Source organism: Nomascus leucogenys, chromosome 20 (assembly GCF_006542625.1).
Source record: "Nomascus leucogenys isolate Asia chromosome 20, Asia_NLE_v1, whole genome shotgun sequence".
Taxonomy (NCBI): Eukaryota; Metazoa; Chordata; class Mammalia; order Primates; family Hylobatidae; genus Nomascus; species Nomascus leucogenys.
This window is the reverse complement of record NC_044400.1, coordinates 64,166,547-64,188,181: the sequence shown is the minus strand read 5'-3', so window position 1 is coordinate 64,188,181 and position 21,635 is coordinate 64,166,547. Positions and strand designations below refer to the sequence as shown.

The following is a 21,635-nucleotide window of genomic DNA, read 5'->3' as shown; positions in this document are numbered from 1 at the left end:
AATTCTCAGTACCACTGCCAACTCCAGACCAAAACCACCATCTTCTCCTTCATGACTCCTCTAATAAGTCGTCTCAGTTGCTGCCCTTGCCTCCCCATATTCTATTCTACAGAAAAAAAAGATAGAGTAAGTATTTTAAAGCATAGATCAAGTCATGTGACTCCTCTGCTCAAAACCTTCCAATAGCTCTTATTAAAAAAAGGAAAAAAAAAAAAAGTCACGGTGGCTCACGCCTGTAATCCCAACACTTTGGGAGGCCAAGGCTGGCACATCACATGAGGTCAGGAGTTCGAGATCAGCCTGGCCAACATGGTGGAACCCTGTCTCTACTAAAAATACAAAAATTAGCTGGGTGTGGTGGTGCATGCCTGTAATCCCAGCTACTAGGGAGGCTGAGGCAGGAGAATTGCCTGAACCCGGGAGGTGGAGGTTGCAGTGAGCCAAGATTGCGCTGTTGCACTCCAGCCTGTGCGAAAAGGGCATAACTTCGTCTCAAAAAACTAAAAAAAAAGATAAAAGCCTATTTAAAATGGGGTATGTGCCTTTTATGATAACTCTTTGATTTTTTGTCTCACTACACACGCCTTACTCACTCCAGCTACAGTGGTCTTCACTATGTGCCTTGATCATGCAGACATGGTTCTATCTCAGGGATTTTGCACCTGCGGTTTCCTCTTCCTAGAACTTAGTAAGTCCAGCAGCTACCTTCTCCCAAATTACATGCTTCCACTCCCAATTCTTCCTCACCTCTTCCAAACCTTTTTATACTTTTTAGCAATTACCACTATCAAATAAACTACATATTGTTTTTATTTATCTTGTTTTTCCCACTAGGCTCTAAACACTATTAGGCAGAATTTTTACCAGCTTTATTCATGATTCCCAGCACTGAGAACACATTTGACATGTAGTAGGAGGTTGATAATGAGTTAACGAATGTTGCTGAAATATCTACCGAAAGCAACAAACATTTACCTTCATGAGTACACATGGTTTCCCCTTAATTAATATACATAGATACAATACATCACCCTTAAATATTTTGTATTGTTATGTTAATAGAGAAAAAAGTTCAATTTCCCCTTGGGAGAAAACACTATGAAATTGCTTCATTAACTGCTTATGAAGAAACTGAAAATGTAATAAGTAACTAAAGTTCTAAAAAAACCCCTTTAACCTGCCCTCCATTTCAGTGTAATAAGTAACTAAAGTTCTAAGAAAACCCCTTTAACCTGCCCTCCATTTCAGTGGGTCCTGAAATGGAAAGCTCTTAACGTTTATTTGGGTGATGAGATGGATTTGGCCAGTTCATTGTGGATTTGAACTGGGTGAGGCTGACTTGCCCTGCATAATAGAGGGAGATGGGATTTGAAGTGGCCTACCTCCTCCTGTTTCCTGGGTGGAGCTGACTTGGTTCTGTGGATGAAAAAAGGGATGAAAATGAAGAAACAGGAACCAGAGAATGCACTCTCCTTAAGCAACGACAACAGTAATTTATTGAGTGCCTACTCTGTTAAAGAGATATGGTAGCAGAGCCCTCACATATATTATCCCACTTTACTGTCACAAGGACTCTGTTAGGTGTATATTATCTGCACTTAGCAGATAAGGAAATTGAGAGAAGTTCAAAGTGCTTTCGTTTTTGCACACAATTTATTGGTGCTGGGATTGAATCTAATCTGACTGCTGTAAGACCCTCCTTCTCCACGAAATGATGTTTCTTTGTTCTTGGAACCTCTCTTTCCTTCTCACCACAAAGTAGAAGGCATTTTTCTTCAGAAATAACTTTAGGAATAATAATTTTGTTTCCAGGTAAGTTCATTAAAACCCTTTGTAACATATAATACAGTTGAAAGACCAACATTGGTTCTATGGAAATGTGAGCTGGGAGCTTTAAACTGCAGACTTAACAAGTGAACTTTGGGGATATAGTCTGTTTCCCTCTTAGAGGAGATAAATAGGCAGCACTGTTCAATTACTCAAACTCATTCTGTGTTTCATCTTTCCAGATAGCATTTAGCCCTGCTTTATTTTTTCCCACCATTGAAGTACAAAAGCTGCCTGGTTTTTCACTGCACAAAGTAAATGATGAGCCCGGAGCCAATTTCTCATCTCAGACACTGCAGTTTTCAATGTGCATTCTGAAAGCTTTGAATATGACTATAAACACATCAACCAAAACAAACTGTAATTTTTATAAAATAAGCCTCAGAGTATGTTTTGCTGAAACTTAACACCTTTTGTCTAAGGGAAAAAGCAGAAAAGGCAGTAAGAGCAGAACACTCGTACTCCATTCACTGGCAGTGCTGAATCCCATATAAAATCTGGTATGGCATAATCAAGACATATGGCCTCATCTTTCTTTGCCACTTCCTAAGAGTGAGGTGTTTAAGAAAGCTGAGAACTCTTCCTGGCCAATTCAGAACGGGGTTGTCTGCAGCAATGCTGTTCGAAGTGTGGCATCAGCAATACGTGGGAGAATGTTAAAAATGCAAATTCTCGGGCCCGCCCCAGACCTACTCAATCAGAATCTCTGGGGTGGGTGCAGCAGTCTGTTTTACAAGTACTCTGGATGATTGCGATGCAAGCTCAAGTTTGGGAAGTATAAACTAAAGGGAAGGAATTCTACCTGAACCCAGAACAATGGGATTCAAGTCACTGGAACGTCAATTGACAGAGAATTATTTTGAGATAAGTCCTTTAACCTCTCTGGCTTCTGTGTTTCTTATCTATAAAATAAAGAAATTGAACCATTTTAATCCTGGATCGCATCTTAACCTATTATCAGAGCATATCATGGTTACCTGACACTGGTATAAACATCCCTCACATAATGAAAGATTTGAGTATCATTTTCTGACTGCTCTTATTTCTTCTAGCTAGCATCATAATGACAATCACAGCGACAACATCATGGGAGGCCCTCCTGGGTTTGTGTACCATTTCCCAAGTTTAACACGTTTGATCTGCTGATGTCCTCTAGTAGTAATATCTCCAGTTTAGTACTGAGGAAACAGAGCTTATGCCAGTTCCTGAAGGTCACAAAGGAAGTAAATTACAGGGCTGAAATTTGAACCCAGGTCTGATTTCAAAATCTGCTCCTCCCTTTCTACCAAAGTCTATCTTTCGGGAACTGGTAACTTTCATTAATGAAAAGAAGAAAACAAAACAAAACAACACAATCCATAAGGTGGGGCTAAGCAGACCTCATTTCTGTGAACAGTGTGATTCCTTGAAGTATGTAAAGCAATTACTTTGAATACATTTAACACACGTATTGGTTTCATATAAAAGCCACTTTACCTAAGAGTGATCAATAAACAACAAAGCTTGCTTGTAGTTGTACTAAACTGCTGATTTACTGACAACTCTGAGATATTTTGTCCCTGGTGAAATGTCACAAAAAATAGAAACTGGAGAGAACTTTGGAAAGCTTCTACCTTAAAGAGGTTACCATAGGCAAAAGGAAATTTAGAACTAGAGAAGTCTAGCAATTTATTTAAGGTCACACAGCTGGTTAGTGGCAGAAATATGGTCAGAATGTATCTTACTGCCCACCTGAGTTTGTGTTATTGCTGATATTATTTTATTAAATGAAACTGGATATTGTTTCAGAGGAGGCTTATAAAGAAGTGTGGTAGTGCAGATTCTTCAATGATAAGCCAGAATTACTCACACCAATAAAGTTAAGATGCTAATTCTGGGCAGAGGCAACAGCCTAAAGCAAAGGTATGGGGGGTCTGGAATCACATGATGTGTTTGGGGAACGATTAGAAGTTCCATATTACTAAAAAATGAATAAGTACAAATCAGGAAGCAGTTGGAAATGACCCTGGAGAGGTATGAAGTATTGAGGTTATGAAGGACTGAATATGTCATCCCAAAAGGGGTTGCTAAAGAATTGATGCAGGAGAATGGCATGAATAGATTTGTATCTTAGCTTGCTTTGGCTATAGTATGGATTTAAGGGGTGAGGAAAAGAGGAAGATACAGCATCCAAGACTAAAAATAGCGAGATGAGTTGGGCTTATAATATTCCAGGCAGCAAATGGTAAAGTCTGTGCAATGTCAATTTTACAAGCAGTGAAGTAGAAGAGGAAGACTCAAAAGATTTTTTGAGAGGTAAAATGACCACAATTCATTGCTAGATTCAATGAGAAAGGAGAGAGTATATGGGCAACTCCCAAATTTCTAACTTGGACAACTGATGGATGGTGATGAGATAGGGAGACCAAAGAGAGGAATACATTGGGCCAAGTGGAAATAGTAAAACTAGCATTGAGTTCACTGTATCCCTGCACCATCGCTGTCAGGATATCCTGGAGAGACAGTCCACACAGAGATGATGGTCCGTACCATTGCAATGTGTGAGACTCCCCAAGGCAAAAGAGTAACACAGTCAAGGTGAAAGTCCTGGAGAATGTTACAGAAGAGGAGGCACCTACAACAATTACCGTGGGAGAGAACAAAGGAGTTGGAAGCAGAGAGGGAAAGCCTTGTGTCAAAAGCCAAAACTAATTTTCTTTTTCACATTTCATGAATTATAATTAGCTTCAAATGCATACAGTTCCACGGAAGTTAAAAGTGACTTCATTTTTGCAATATGGGTGTCACTGGTACAGAAGATCAGTAAGGATGGAAACGCAATCACATGGAGACGTTAGCTGCAGAATTGAAACAGGTGTGTTTCTGTTTTATGGGATTAAAAAATGCTAAAGGAGAGAGGACAGGACGTAGGAACAGCGTGGTGGAAGCATGACATATAAACATATCGAAGAGCAAGCAGAGAGGAAGAAGTGAATGTAGAGAGAGAGGAGACAAGTGATAGAACATCTCTGAATGTAGAGGGACCAATAAGGTATTATTTGGCTTTGGCTTAGAAAAATTGAGACTCATGTGAATAGCAAAAGTATAGACCTTTTCACATAAAATATTGTACTATTGTGGGAGCTAATGCTTATATGACATCCAGAGGTTCCTTGTAAAAACAAACAAACAAAACCCAATAAAAACAGGGGTTCCCAGATATAATGTTAGCTGCAGATCAGATGTTTGGAAAGTCCACGAGTTTCCCCTGACATCCACCTGGTCACATGGAGTGGCTCAGTACACAGGCAGAGCTGGCCATGTGTTTTCCCTGCTTTGGTAAGCCAGTTACCTGCTTCTCAAATAATCAGGAGAATATAATCTTTGGCAGTGTGGGTATCATGCAGATAAAACTAACAAGTAATCATTGGGGCCTTCTCACTTTTTCCCACTTATTGAAGTGTTTTCTGAATAAATACCAAAAAGCCTAATCACAGAAAGCTTTAATTGGCTCAATTCTAATTAATATACAGATGATTAAGATAATTTATATTTCATATTTATTTATTAAGTGAACTTCCTTAAAACACAGTATCTATCTACCATTTTTTTCTACATATAACCTGCCTGAAAACTCAGACCAAATGAGTTCCCAAATTATGCTGGACAGTAGGACAAGTTTGATGAATTTCACCATAAATATGGTTTGGCACCATTCTATTGAAAATAGAATGATAGAATTTAAGAGGCCTCATATCCGGAATGCTTATATAGTTTGAATGCAGAGTGACTTTGGTTATAGTGAAGGAGGAAGCACAGGCCCTCAGGTAGGTGTCTCAAATACCTTCTTATTTAATTACAGCAGCATCTCTACCAGAGAGTATTACACAATTATTTTTATCCTAAAACATACTCTTTCCCCTGACATTTGCATTTTTTTCTGAAATTTGCATGCAAATTTCGGTTGATCTACTCATTAAAAATAATGTTTATCCTTCCCACCTCATGCCCTTAAAAGTATTTATGTCAATAGGAGAGCAATAGAGAGCCTTAAAATGGAGGCAATTGAGGCATAGAGAGACTATGCATCTCAACAAGGTACATAAACCAGAATTAGTAGAGCCAGAATTTGAACTCAGGTCTATCTAACTTGAAAGCTGGTCAAGAGCAAATCTTTGCTATGCAGGTGAAGGCACTATGCTGGGTCCTGATAAGACAGCACCTGCCCTTAAGAAACCTGCATGCAGAGGAGGAAATGGACACTAAAGAATAAACAAGTAGATAAGAGAAATTTAGATGCTCCATAAATTCTACAAAGGAAATAAAACAGGGTAAGGTAATAGAGACAGACTGGGGAGTTGCTTCTTGCTGGCCTCTTCCAAGAGGTAACATTTGAATTTCTTCCCATTCTTGTAAAATTGGGCAACAGCACATACCATGTAAAAGAAGAGGACTTGCATAAGCTGTAAGATAGAAACTTGCTTTTGACCAACTATAAATCAGACATTGCCACTCCTCATTGTAAGCTCTAGGTGTCTCTTTTTAAGGGACCATAATCTACTGGGGAAAACAGATAAGCCAAATTATATACGATGTTGTTTACATCAAGAGCTATGATGGAGATGTGTTCGAGACTCTACAGAAGCATGGAAGAATGGAAGTTTGCTGTCGGTAGAATGAGTGTTTCAGAAGTAAAGGTGGGAGTTAAGTTGGTCTTGAAGAAATAGGATTTTGCCCAGGACATGGGGCAGGGAATGGGTAAGTGCATGCCGTGCCTGGGAGATGTGTCTGTGTCACGTGATGCAGCATGGAGGTCTGATGAAGGATGGCATTAGCAGTTGTATTGTCATGGCGGACCTAACTTGGGGTGCAGAATGGGGCATGACAGGGGATGTTCTGAACAAGATGTAGCACCTGGGAATAATTAAGCTTGGCAAGGTCTCACAATAAATTATTCTCTCTGTTCTTGAGGACAAATGTCACTGAAAATACTTAAAATGAATTTCCTGGCAGTGCCTGGCTGACTTTCCAAGGTCTCTTGCTGAATAAGGTAGAGAGAACACTGTTTGAGTCAGTGGTTTTCAGCAGAATCACCAGTAGAACTTAAAATAATACGAACACGAATTTAAAACTTTTAAAAAATACCCTTGAATAATTAAAATCAGCAGGTCTGGGAATGGGGTTTGCACATTGGTGATTTTTAAAGATCTTCAAGTGAATGTAATAGGCATCCAGTGTTGAAAGACTATTTCTAGAAGACTTGGAAGGGAAACTGAGTTTTCCTGAAGGCCTGAGACACCATATGTGGCAGAACCTGCACAGAAAGAAGTCATCCAAGAAAAGACAAGGAATTGGCAAGGATTGATCTTAGGACTGGCAGTGTCCATGTTCCAGGGTTTAGAAAAAGTCATTTTTTAAATTGTTGTGTTTACATAGTAGATGTATATATTTATGGAGTGTATGGGATATTTAGATAGACTATTGTCACCCTGTCATGCTTTCAAAAACTAGATCTTATTCATTCTTTCCAAGTTTTTTTGTACCCGTTAAACCACCTCTACTCTGCCCCCGACCCACCCAGCAACTTCCCTTCCCAGCCTCTGGTAGCCATCTTTTTACTTTAGAGAAAGTCATTCTGAAAGCAAAGCAAGTGAAAGAAATGTAATCATTAGGCAACCAAGCTCTGAAGTCCAATGGTGAGATCTGAATTTAATGGTGCTCTGAATACTCCTCAGTAATTATCTCAGAAGAAAACAATGACGCCAAAGGGAAGCCCTGATTTTGAACAGTCCCAGGTGACAGTAAATGAGAAGTAATCTGACTAAGAAACCAATTGAGAGTCATCCCTTGACTTTCTTTTGCATAATGACACCTGAAGCACACTTGTTTATTCTGTAAACTTTAGTTAAACAAACTTACCCTCCAAGACACTGGGGGTTTGCCAGAGAATAGTTAGTTTAATTGGAGCTCATCTGTTTTTGTTCCTAATGAGCCTCCCATTTCGTAGCCTGCTCCTAGTTTGAAATACAATGTCCCCCCTGTCTGGGATGATTAAAAACCTGGTTAAGCATACAATATACAGTAGCTGCCAAAATGTTTCCACCAGGCAATACTGCTCAGAACTGAGACCTGCAGGCAGGATTAGAAGAGAGAAATCTGTTGATTTTTCCAGCTCAAAAACAAACAAGCAAACAAATCACATCCAATTATCTGAGTTATATTTTATTAAAGAATCCACCCGCGAACAGCATTCACTTCTCAAGATTTGCTACCAAACTGTCTCCCCATTCTGTCTTTTAAACACTCCTCTACCCTTTTTGTTCGCTAGTTGGTTTGTAATTTAGAAAGTGTGATAAACAATTTTGGGGAGCCATTAAGTTTTACCAGTGTTTCTGTCTGAAATTAGGCTAATATGTTTGCCAAAGAGCTGCTCTGTGCTATAAAATCTTTATTAAAAATATAATTATTTACAAAATTATGAATACTTACGGATTAGAATAAATGTGACTTCATCTTGCAGCTATGGGCATTTTCTTTTTGTTTTATTTTTTTGAGACGGAGTCTCGCTCTGTCGCCCAGGCTGGAGTGCAGTGGCACGATCTCAGCTCGCTGCAAGCTCCGCCTCCCGGGTTCATGCCATTCTCCTGCCTCAGCCTCCCGAATAGCTGGGACTACAGGCACCCGCCACCACACCTGGCTAAATTTTTGTATTTTTAGTAGAGACGGGGTTCACTGTGTTAGTCAGGATGGTCTCGTGATCTGCCCGCCTCGACCTCCCAAAGTGCTGGGATTGCAGGCGTGAGCCACCGCGCCCAGTCGGGATTTTAAGAAACTAAGGTGCTAATCATTGGGTGTTTCATTAGGAGACACATTTTGAAAATCTAATTCTCCAAGCACTTTGTTCTTAGACTCCCACATCCCTTTCACCCTCCCCCAAATTCAGGATCACAGGATTTCTTCTGTCTGCCTTATATATTTTGCAAGCCAACTATTGCACTAGAAAAAAAAAATCTTTCACAAATAATAAAGAGGCAGATGTTTTCTGGATCGTAATGATCAAATAGGGTGAGCTAAGTTGCTCATTGATCTGTGATTTCTTGTCATTTGAAAATCCGATTAAAAGTATAGAACTTTTAGAAAAGACATATACACACACTATTACATACATCATAACACTAGGCATGAGGAGTGGGATTCATGTTATGAATACATAGCATTTGTTCTGGGAATAGCAAAAGGTTGATACACAATACATACTTACCCAATGAATAAATGAGTGAATAAAATTTCAGGATGGATTTGGATGGCCTTGAAAGTGAGTGTCAATAAACCCTGGGTTCAGAGCCTCCATTGTGAATGAAATAATTATGAAATTGAATTCTCCTGATTTCTTTTGGCCTTAGAGACTTTCTTTCCTTTCCTGTGTTAAGGGTTGACCATCTCCTTCCTTTCCAAACAATTAAAATGTATGGAGGGCATATATGTTTGATTAGGTTTTCATGTAGAGAATTACAATTACTTCCAGCCTGTCTCATGGAAGCTACTCAAGGTTTCCTTGACGGGATATTTGGTTGTTCCTAAACTCCTCTAGAGTGCATTTAATTACTATCTCACAGTTTTTCTGCCACATGTCTAATGTAATGCATTTTATTATTATAGCTTCATTCTCAGAATACACCATTTCTCCCTTTATTTCCAAGTTCCTAGGGCATTTTAGTACATGTCTTGACAAAGGACATATCCCTTCTCTGCTGCTGGGATGGGCTGCCGCCTCTGAGCTTCTTCAGGCACGCATTCTGAAAAGACGTCCACACAGGGAAAAATTCCGTTCACCTTCCTTCTCATTCAACCGTCTTGATTTTGTCTGTGCCATTTTAAAAGACTTGTGTGCCTACTTTCTTTGTCAGCTACATCTGCCATAACAAAATACCAAAGACTGGGTGGCTTAAACAACAGGTATTTCTCATGGTTCTGGAGATTGGCAAGTCCACAATGAAGATGATGGCCAGTATAGTCCCTGGTGAGGGCCCCACTCTCATGACCTAACCCAACCCTAATTACCTCCCAAAGGACTTACCTTCAAATACCCTCACACTGGAGGTTAGGACTTCAACAGTAGGTCACACACCTACTGCTAATTAGGGATGTCTCTGAAAGCTGTAGGGGGTCACAGATGTCACTAACACCAAACAATGAAAAAAGCACAAGGCATCTTCTTCGATTCGTTGTTATAGGAACATGTCCACACTTCCCTCCCTCCCCTTCGCCATTCACTGAAAGAATACAGGATGTGACTATAAAGTGATGTCTCCGATTTTTAACATTTAAAATAGAAAAGAAATTGTACATTTAAAGAAAATATGGTGTCTTTTCAAGAAGTCCCTTGGGGAACCACACTCTTAGTCTAATGACGCTTCTGAATGGCAGAGCACCTTTTTAAATTCCCTGAAGAAAATGCCTGCAGACTTTGTGGCGTGTTCTTTCAAACGTCCGCTGCCAGGAAAATCCCTGACCTTTATGCGATGAATTTGATTTTGGGAAATAGCAAAATTGCATTTGGAGACAAGTTTTGCAATCAAGTTAAGTGATCACACCAGAGAATTCTGCTTCAGGAACAAAACTGGGACAGATAATAGACTAATAAGAATTCCTTCACCACCAGGTTTGTAAAACTTGTCTTGAGGCCAATTACAATACAGACCTTTTCAAACTGATTTTTAACAATAAGAGCATAGTATGGTTAGTGTGTAAATTAAGGTAAAAATATTGAAACACAAGATATATTTGAAAGCCTAAGTAATCCTATTTTTTAGTTTAACCTTTCCAAGAATGTCTTTGCACACTTGGATTTTTATTTGAAAATAAAACCAATTTGAAATTCATGCTAATTGATGCTACCACTTCAAGAGTTCATGAAACCAAGCAGTTTTGAGTGACTTTGCATTGGATCACCCTGTCCTGAGACTTACCTTTTGGAAAACATAACCTGCACATATGTCTCATTTATTCTACTCAATGCCTCCTGATGAAATCAGTAGCAACAATATATGCATAGTAGGGAAATAATTGGGCAAAAGATGAATCACAATTTTGATTGTAATTGGGGGCAGCGAGAGAAGAGGAGGAAAATACAGTCATTAAAAATATATATAAGTAATTGGTTTCTTTGCTTTCTTGTGAAATATGCTAGCCCCACAACATGATTCTTCCTCATTAACTTTAGAAGTGCTGTTTCTACCATATTCACTTCCTAGGGGCATTGCAGGAGATCCGTTTGCAATTTGTGTGACTGACTCAAGATTTCATACAACTCTTGTTTCTGAAATGTCTTCTGATCACTGAGTCATAAGAGTAACACTTCTCAAGTTGTTACTGTTCTGAAAGTCTTTGAAGGGTTCTGGGATACTTGGACAATAATATTATTTCCATCGGTACTTTTCCATCCTCCTGTGTATGGTATTATTTCCACCCAACTTTGGAAAAATAGCATTTCAACAGCTTTGCATATTCACATTGCACCTGCTTCTGGACTATAAATGATTACGTATAATTTAAATTTATAGAAAATGTTCACAGGAACCAGATCACAGGGCACATATGTGACTACTGATTGCTTCTATTTCTTATTTTCCAAGTATAAAAACATATTTATAATGAAAAGCTTATCCTTGCTTTATCTCCAAATCAACAAAAATTAAACCTCTTTGAGATTAGCCAGATAGACTACTCTTTCAACTTTGACCTTAAAGGACAATAACGAATCTCATTAAAATCATATTTCCAAAGTGGCTTTCAGAAAGTCCCCTACTCTTACAGTATCCCCAGGTTCAACAAGTTTAATTTTGGATGCACTTTATGCTTTTGTTTCTTCTTTTCAGGTTCTGATTTAATCACTTAGCTTCTGTGGCATAATCAAGACAAGTTGGATGAATTGTCTCCTAACTGGATTATGATGAAAGAAGCTCTAACTGGTCTTAAGGTAGTTTTGATGTTTGGAGTCTTTCACAAAGAGAAACAAAAGCATGATAAGAATGTGCTAAGCTCATTTGCAAGGGAAGCAAGGGTGTCACAATTAAACAAGGGTGTCCAATTATATTGTTCCCATACATCATTCCACCACTCCAACAGGACATGGGGTCATAGAGAACAGAGTCAAGCCTTGTGGTTCCTGTTGTGCCCAGCACACACAGCATTGTGCTTGGTATATAGTAGGTGCTCAATAAACATGTGAATATAATTTAATCTAGGCTCTCCCTGGGAGAAAATATAGTTTGGGGTTCAAGGTAAAGAATCTCAACATGGCCAGCACAGTGGCTCATGCCTGTAATCCCAGCACTTTAGGAGGCCAAAGCAAGAGGATCGCTTGAGTCCAGGAGTTCAAGACCAGTCTGGGCAGCATAATGAGTCCACATCTTGACAAAAATAAAAATAAAAAAAAAACTGGATGTTGTGGCGTGCATCTGTAGTCCCAATTACTCAGATTGCTTGAGCCTAGGAGGTCAAAGTTTCAGTAAGCAGTGATCGTGCCACTGCACTCCAGCCTGGGGGTGACAGAGTAAGACCCTGGCTCGAACCAAAACAAAACAAAACAAAAAAAACCTCCAAAACATTTAAACATTAGATTCTCCAGATATATGTATGTCTTGTATATCGATCATTCTATGTCACAGGAAATGTTCAACCAGGACCTGGGTAACCAGATTAGTGTCATAAAGAAGGAGTTTGTAGATCACCTAGGAAGTAGAACTAAGTTATATCTAAGCAACCTTACAAATTGAAAATCTATCAGTCTTTGAAAACATATCTGTTCTATGTTTCTCACAGTCTTACTGGTGATGGGATAATGACCAGTTGGCCATGATCTTAACAGGAAACGACAATGTAACATGCTAGCCCTTCTAGGTAACATATTTACCCTGGCACAGAATGCCTTAATTCCAAGGTGTGACTCACTGTAATCCTGAGAATTATAGTAATTTGGGGGTGGAATATTATGGCCAAAGGCAATGAGCACAGAGGAAACTTCTCACTGCGAAGCTGAGAATGAACTGAAATGATCAAGAATTGAATGCTTGAAGTCTTTTAATAAATTATAGGTAGAAGGTGAACTCAGCTATTTCTGGGCTAGTGCCAGCAGGAAGGGATCTAAACAGAGGAGGTAGCACAGACGCAGCAATGGAATCTGAATGAGTCATATTTCCACATCAATAGGGCTATGAGGAGACCACTCTGAGATGATATGACAGATAGTGGCTATCATTGTCCAGCCCTAGGAAAAATGAAGATTGTAGGAATTAGGTTAGGAGGTCAAGACTTTCAGGGAAGTAGACTGGGAACCAGAGGCCAGGGAGAGTGTTGTCAAGTATGCTGACCACACAGTGAACACAGAGGATATAGCTTGATGCTTCTGAAGACATTCCAGGCAGGGTTAAATTCCCCTCAGTGACCCACTGACCCCCAGACACCAGGCATGGGGTTGACCAGCTCTCTCCAGTTCTCCATCACTACATAAGAGAAGAAGCCTTGAAAATGCCACCAAGCCTTTGGGCTCAGAATGAATCACGATGGAAGCTACTGCAGCCTTGACACTGGAAGGCATTTCACTTCTGTCAACTCTTGCCTCAAAGGGATGTTCATTTCCTTTTACACAAGATATAGGCTCTCTGAGGAGGATTTGTGTCAAGTAAAGAGGAACACTGAATAAGCTGTTGTGGTGGATGTCAGTGTCTATTCTGTGCCTGAAATTGGAATTTGGGCTTAGAACTTAAATACAGGATGTGACTCAATGAACAGAGACCAGGGTTCCAGTATAAGATATAAAGAGACTTTGTTTTGAATCAGTTCTAGTATTTCTAGAAATTCTTGTTATATTTGATGGAGTGAAATCAGTAATTCCTTGAAACTCTCTTGCTTGTCAGCTTCCATAGTACTCTGCTGTCCTCATTATCCCTTTACTTCTCTGAGCCTTCACAGACTCCTTCTTATCTTCCCAACTTACGTAAATGCTGATGTTCCCCAGGAATCCATTCTCAGACCTCACTTTCTCTATATGAGCTCATCCATGCTGCTTCCTCCAATCATCAACCATATTCTGATGACATCTACGTCTTTACCTCCAGTTCAGACTTTGGATCTTTAAAATCATATAATTGCTTCCACCTTCTAGTTCTGACTATCTCACAGATACTCAAATGCAACATGATCAGGATTTATCTTGACATCCAAGAGGTCCTTCTCCTACAAGACCACCACATGCCCCATGAAAGCCATACTAAAAACTTAGGAGGCATCTTGACTTCTCCTTTCCCCTCAAAGCCCATCATAGCTACTCTGTCAAGTCCTTGTCACATTCCCCCAACACTATTCATGGATGAGTCTCATCTTCTCCATCTCTGGAATCACCTCGCCTTAAATGAAACATCGAAATTTATTTTTAAAATGGTAATGTACCCCTACGCCTGAATCACAGGAAAACAATAATAATAACTGATTAATATTTCTACATCACTTAAAGAATAACATTCAAAATCACATGTCTTTCATTAGGGAAATGCAAATCAAATCACACTGAGATATTATAGAACACCTCTTAGGGAAGCTGATATCAAAAACTGGAAAGTGTGAAGTGTTGGCAAGGATGCGTGGATATGAGAACATGTGTGCATGGCTGGTTGAAACGTAAAGTGGTGCAACTACTGAAGAAAACGGTATGGTAGGGCCTCAAATAGTTAAACGTAGCATTACCCTTGACTCAGCAATTCTACCTTTACGTGTGTGCCTAAAGAATTAAAAGCAAGGATTCAGATATTTGCACAGCATTATTCATAGTAGCATTATTCACAATAGCCCAAATGTGGAAACAACGCAAATGTCCATTGATGGATGAATGGATAAACAAAATATGGCATAATATACATACAATGGAATATTATTTAGCCTTAAAAAGGAATGAAATTCTGATATATGCTATGGCATTGATTAACCTTGAAAACATTATGCTAAGTGAAATAAGCCAGACACAAAAGGACAAATGTTGTTATTAGTTTTTTCTCAGATTACACATATTTGAAATATCTTAAAAGAAGAAAATTCATAGAAACAGAAAGTAGGATAGTGGTGATAAGGAACTCTGGGGAGAGAAAAATAGAGAATCATTGTTTAATGGGTAGAGTTTCAGTTTGAGACGATAAAAACATTCTGGGGATGGACAGAAGTGACTGTTGCACAACATTGTGAATGTAATTAATGCCACTGAATTGAACACTTAAAATGGACAAAATGCTAGAAATATATATATATATAATATATATTATAAAAAGGGAGAGAGAGAGAGGTAGACAGCAGATGAGAAACAATGATACTCAATTTTTTTCTTCTCACAATTCCTTTTAACTAATATTGGTTATATATAAAAGCACTATTCTATATATCATGGTTATACAAAAAAATTATATATAATATATAAATTATATATAATATATAAATATATACAATTTGTGTATATTATATATAATATATAATTATAATATATAAATATATATAATTTGTGTATATTATATATAATATATAATTATAATATATAATATATTATAATGCATATTGTATATTATAATGTATATATTATACATTATAATGTATATTATATTATTTATAAAGTATATTATATTATATATATTATAATATATATATCTAGAAAGAAAAAAAAACAAATTTAAATTACATGCCATCTCCTACTTCACACCTCGGGCTCCAGCAGCTCTATCGTCAGCTATGTAACCTTCATTTGCACCATGCACCATGTCCATATGAAATTGACAGCTGACTGCCACTCTTAGGACCCTTTTCTGCCTCCTTACAAACTGGATGAGGGCTTAGATGGCTGACAATATACCAAGTATACCCTTTTATTTTTTAAGCATAGTACCTGGCATGCCGGAAGCTTTCTTTCTTTTCTTTCTTTTTTTTTTTTTTTGAGACGGAGTCTCGCTCTGTGGCCTGCGCTGGAGTGCACTGGCGCAATCTCAGCTCACTGCAAGCTCCGCCTCCCGGGTTCACGCCATTCTCCTGCCTCATCCCGAGTAGCTGGGACTACAGGCGCCCGCCACCATGCCCGGCTAATTTTTTGTATTTTTAGCAGAGACAGGGTTTCACCGTGTTAGCCAGGATGGTCTCGATCTCCTGACCTCGTGATCCACCCGCCTCGCCTCCCAAAGTGCTGGGATTACAGGCGTGAGCCACCGCACCCAGCCGAGCTTTCTTTTATTTTTATTTTTATTTTTTTCAGATGGAGTCTCACTCACACGGTTGCCTAGGCTGGAGTGCAGTGGTTCAATCTTGGCTCACTGCAACCTCCGCCTTCTGGGTTCAAGCAATTCTCCTGCCTCAGCCTCCCGAGTAGCTGGGATAAAAGGCGTGAGCTACCACACCCAGTTAACATGCAGTAGGCTTTCAGCAAACACTGAGGGAACAAGCTCATGAGAAGCATCTATTTTTACAAATGTAAAATATTAAAATTGGAAGGAATCTTAAAGTTTAGTCTAAATTCTTAAGAAAAATGCTATTTTGACATGGTAGACAAAATGGTGCCTTCCAGAGGTCTAATTTCCATTTTAAATTAAATAGCAGCCCCCTTTTTTCTTTTCCTTTTGCCAATTGATTCTATCATTTTATGAACTCATAGAAGGGTTAGATCTGAATCACACAATTAATTATGTCAAGTGTTTTCCAAACCTCAATAAATCTTATCACATCTTCATAGTGTTTGCTCTACCCATGGACTAACTGTTCAAATGTTCAAATAAGTTCATCTTCATCCAAAGCAATATTGTCAATAAAATATAAATTATTTTATCTTATTTTAAGTTCCAGGATACATGTGCAGGATATGCAGCTTTGTTACATAGGTAACAAAGGTACACACATAAATGTGTGCCTTAGTGGCTTGCTGCACCTATCAACCCATCACCTGGGTATTAAGCCCCGCATGCATTAGCTATTTATCCTGATGCTCTCCCTTTCCCGAACCCCCTGACAGGCTCCAGTGTGTGTTGTTCTCTTCAATGTGTCCATGTATTCTCATCAATCAGCTCTCAATTAATAATTGAGAACATGCAGTGTTTGGTTTTCTGTTCCTGCGTTAGTTTGCTGTGGATAATGGCTTCCAATTCCATCCATGTCCCTGCAAATAACATGATCTCATTCCTTTTTATGGCAGCATAGTATTCCATGGTGTGTCTATACCACATTTTCTTTATCCAGTCTATAATAAATGGGCATTTGGGTTGATTCCATGTCTTTGCTATTGTGAATAGTGCTGCAATAAACATATGTGTGCATGTATCTTTATAATAGAATGATTTATATTCCTTTGGGTATATACCCAGTAATAGGATTACTGGGCCAAATGGTATTTCCAGTTCTAGGTCTCTGAGGAATGACTACACTGTCTTCTACGATGGTTGAACTAATTTACACGTCCACCAACAGTGTAAAAGTGTTCCTGTTTCTCCACAGTCTCATCAACATCTGTTGCTTCTTGACTTTTTAATAATCGCCACTCTGACTGGCATGAGATGGTATCTCATTGTGATTTTGATTTGCATTTCTCTAATGATCAGTGCAAATCACAGTTTTGACGTGGTGTTTATATATCTTTAGTACATTAAAATAAATAATTAACTAGTACAATAAAAACTCATGGATGTACCACCTAATGTCATTTTCTTTTACTACATGGTATGTAAATCATGCTTTGAAAAATCAATTTGAATGTATGATTGACTACTTTCTTGAATTATCCTCCAGGGTCCTGCATAGACAACTCTGATTCCTCAACAAGCTTTCACACTCTCTAAGAGCAACTCTCTAAACTCTCTCTTTTCTTTGTTGTCATCATTTTATATTTCTTAGCTCCTTGACAGTTGTCAAGCTCTCACCATATTCAACAAGTATCTGTTGAATAGATATACTTGCTGCTTCTGAGATGGTACATATTCCCTTATAAAGTGAAAGCTATTTCATAAGGTTATAAAATTGGAAGGTGAGATGTCCATGAGATTGCACCTTGCAAACATTCAAGTACAAGGAGGCAATTTAATCTGGGTCATGGCTCCTGTGCTCCTGAATGTTTGCACTAAGACCACACCTTTCACAGACTCTTTCAACCAATGACTGAACCTGTAGAGGATGCGATGGAAGGCTTATCTCTGGGCAACACGGAACTCCTCTCACAGCCAACTTTGGTTGCAGAACTCCCTGAAAGATTGCTGAACCTATTGACACTGCACAGTGGTCTAGATCACTTCCACCAACTTCCCTTCCCTCTCTCCTTCACTTAGGGTCAGACTTCCATCATAATTTGATTGATTGTTCTCCCACTCTTTCTCTCCTCAATTTTTTGGAGGGATTTTTTCTTAATAAAGTCCCTGTATATATAATGCTGACATGCTTCTTGGGATACTTGGACTAACATAGAAAGTATTAGTGAGAACTACATAAATGTTAGAGATATTTCAAGCTGAATTTATCTATGAGTTTGGATAGGGTTAATTCTGAATTCAGACAGTGTTGAGTTGAATTTCTGAATTACTTAGTTGTATTAGTTTACTAGGGTTGCCATAACAAAATACCACACGTCGGGTGGCTTAAACCACAGAAGTGTATTAAAAATCTGAGTTTAATAAGTGTCCCCAGGGTTGATTTCTTCTGAGGCCTCTCTCCTTGGCTTACAGATTGTGATCTTCTCCCTGGGTCTACACATTGTCTTCCCTCTGTGTGTGTGTCTCTGTTCAGACTTTCTATTCTTTTTTTTTTTTTTTGAGATGGAGTCTCGCTCTGTCGCCCAGGCTGGAGTGCAGCAGCATGATCTTAGCTCAATGCAACCTCCACCTCCCTGGTTCAAGCAATTCCTCTGTCTCAGCTTCCTGAGTAGCTGGGATTACAGGCGCATGCCACCACGTCTGGCTAATTTTTTTTGTATTTTTAGTAAAGACCACGTTGTGTGTCACCACGTTGGCTAGACTGGTCTTGAACTCCTAACCTCAGGTAATCTGCCTGCCTTGGCCTCCCAAAGTGCTGGAATTACAGGCGTGAGCCACCGCGCCCAGCCAATAACCTCATATTAATGGAATTACCTCTTTAAAGACTCTATCTTCAAATACAGACACATTCTAAGGTACTGGGAGTGAGGACTTCAACATTTGACTTTTAGAGGAACACAATTTAGCCCATAGCACCACCTGAATAACTTTGAGCCAGTCACTTGACTTTACAGAGCCTTAGTCTGTAAAATAGGGGATAATATCTACCATATTATTTTGTTCAAATTAAATACAGTGACATACATAATGCCACTGGTACATATAAGGCAATCGTCATTAAAAAAGTCCTCCCAATTTACTAAAATCATTGTCATTACTTTATTAGAATTAATTTATATAGGGGTTCTACTATCAGAGGTATGTCTCACAGCTATATAAAGTAGAATTATATGATAAGGTTGAAAAGGAAGAGGAAAGAAGTATAGTGTCTGATTGCATAGCTTCATGTTTATGATATGACAGTTCTGTGATTCTGAGCCTGACATATTTATTTAAGCTATACACCAAGAGTTCAGAAATTGATAGCTAAGAGGCACATTTGGCCTGAAAATGTCTGTGATTTTTCTAGAGAGTATTTTAAAAATCAGAATAGAAATGCCTTTAAATAAAGCATGCTTCTGATGTTTTCCACTGTTTTTCATATCCCTAACACATAGTCACATTATACAGGTGTAACATTTATCTAGCCCTTAAAAGCTTTTAAATGGACAATCTTTGAAGCTCAGACCACAGGTTCAGAATATACTGCTTCTATGTCCTTGACTATTCTCAAAAGAACATATTTTCTACCATATTATCTAAATTATCTGAGAAAGACACAAGTGCTGCTACGTTGTTATCCTCTAGGGATGCTCACATTTCTTCAATATCCACAAATTCCTCCTACAATCATCTAAGGTTGCTCCCCATGCCACCAAGAAATATTAATCAACAAAGCAACAAATAGTGCGACGTGCCAAGCATCTTTAGCGACATGCACCCTCAACTTTAAACAGAGACTATTTGGGATGATACTCCCTCTTCTGTTTATAGATAGGTAAACACCCTCTGCACCCCAGATTTACCAAACTTCATGACGTACCCATCCTAAAAGGACACGATCAGCTGGTTTCTGGTCAGAACTTAGGAGAGAACCATACTGAGTAGCTGGAAGAGTTAAGAAACCTGTCCAAGGATGGGCCAATTGTCAAAGCAGTTGGAGCCAAATTGTGTTCTTAGTCCAGGTGTTTAGCAAGGGACCTAGAAAGACAAACAAAACTGCTGCCAGAAGCCAAGTGGACACCGTTATGGTGCATGTAGTGAAAACAACTGAGAGAGACAGAGAGAGAGAGAGAACTGCAAAAAGGTCACTCATTGATATTGGTTTTTTTAATTTCTTTTAATGATTTAATAACTATTTACCAAATTCTTTCAGTACGCCAGGACTAGATTAGGCTTCAGTGATATAAATGTAAACAAAACTGGCACAATCTTTGATATCATGGAACATCGATTCTAAGAGAAAGATAAATATTAGTCCAATGGCCATGAACATAAAAACAAATTACAATCATGAAGAGTGTAATAAAGGACAAAGTTGCTATGATAACCTATAGTGAGGGAACTTGACTTCTCAGGGTCCCTTGCCTTCTGGTTTCTGGTCATATTTGACCAATGGGAGGTACCAGTACCAGAGGGGACAGCAGAAAGAGACTGAGATCTAGATAGTGTTTCCTCTGCCTCCTGCCAATTATGGCTTTCTAGTTCTCATAGAAGCCTGTACATCTCCAGCAGCTCTGGCCATATTCTCTTCATGGTTCCAGCTCTTGTTATTATAGCTCTTGTTATTGTTAGTATCTGGATGGCTTGAAATTAAAGGGTCCATGGGATGGCCTGCTGCAGTGGCTCACACCTGTAATCCCAGCACTTTGGGAGGCCAAGTTAGTTTGCTCGGTTGAACCCAGGAGTTTGAGACCAGCTGGGGCAACAAAGTGAAACCCCTTCTCAACAAAAAATATAAAAATTAGCCAGGTGTGGTGGCATGTGCATGTGATCCCAGCTACTCAGGAGGCTGAGGTGGGAGGATTGCTTGAGCCCAGGGGGCAGAAGTTGCAGTGAGCTGAGATCCTGCCGCTGAACTCCAGCCTGGGGGGACAGAGTGAGATACTGTCTCAAAAAATAAAAATAAAATAAAATAAAAAAGGGTGCATGGTAACACCTTCATTAATTTCTTTTTAGAATCTGATTGAGATGTACCCTTCTCTTTCCTGCAAGGACAATGGCTGATAATCAGTTAGGTGAAACCTGGATAAAGGCAGACTAAGAATATGAAACAGCATCTGAGGTGGAGGTGACAATGGCCAGTCATAGGTGAGTGTGTCTGGAACATGGAACACAACCAGTCTGGCATGAGGCAGGAGACCTAGGCAAGAGTTGGATGATGCAAATGTATGGGTCATTTGGTGGTTTTGTCTCTATTATAAAAGCGTTTCTGAAGGTTTTAAGTCAGACTGTAACTTTATCAGGTTTCAATTTTCAAAAGATTATTCTGACTGTGCTGAGAAAAACAGATTGGGGAATATCAACGGTGGGTGTGGATAGATCAGTTTCTTAAGAGCTTTTAGAACAGTTTGACATAGAGTTGATGATTAATTAGACTAAGATGTTGGTAATGGAGGTAGACTAAAAGAAATTGAAAGGTTTAATCAGAGGTCAACAAAGTATGGCCTGTGGGTTGGCTGTCATTGTAAA

General features: G+C 39.0%; 1 protein-coding gene across 8 annotated transcripts in view; it reads right to left on the bottom strand.

The window, feature by feature from the left end:
- KCNIP4 (potassium voltage-gated channel interacting protein 4) overlaps positions 1–21,635 on the bottom strand; it is a 1,193,209-nt gene that overhangs the window by 276,964 nt on the left and 894,610 nt on the right. The window lies entirely within an intron of this gene.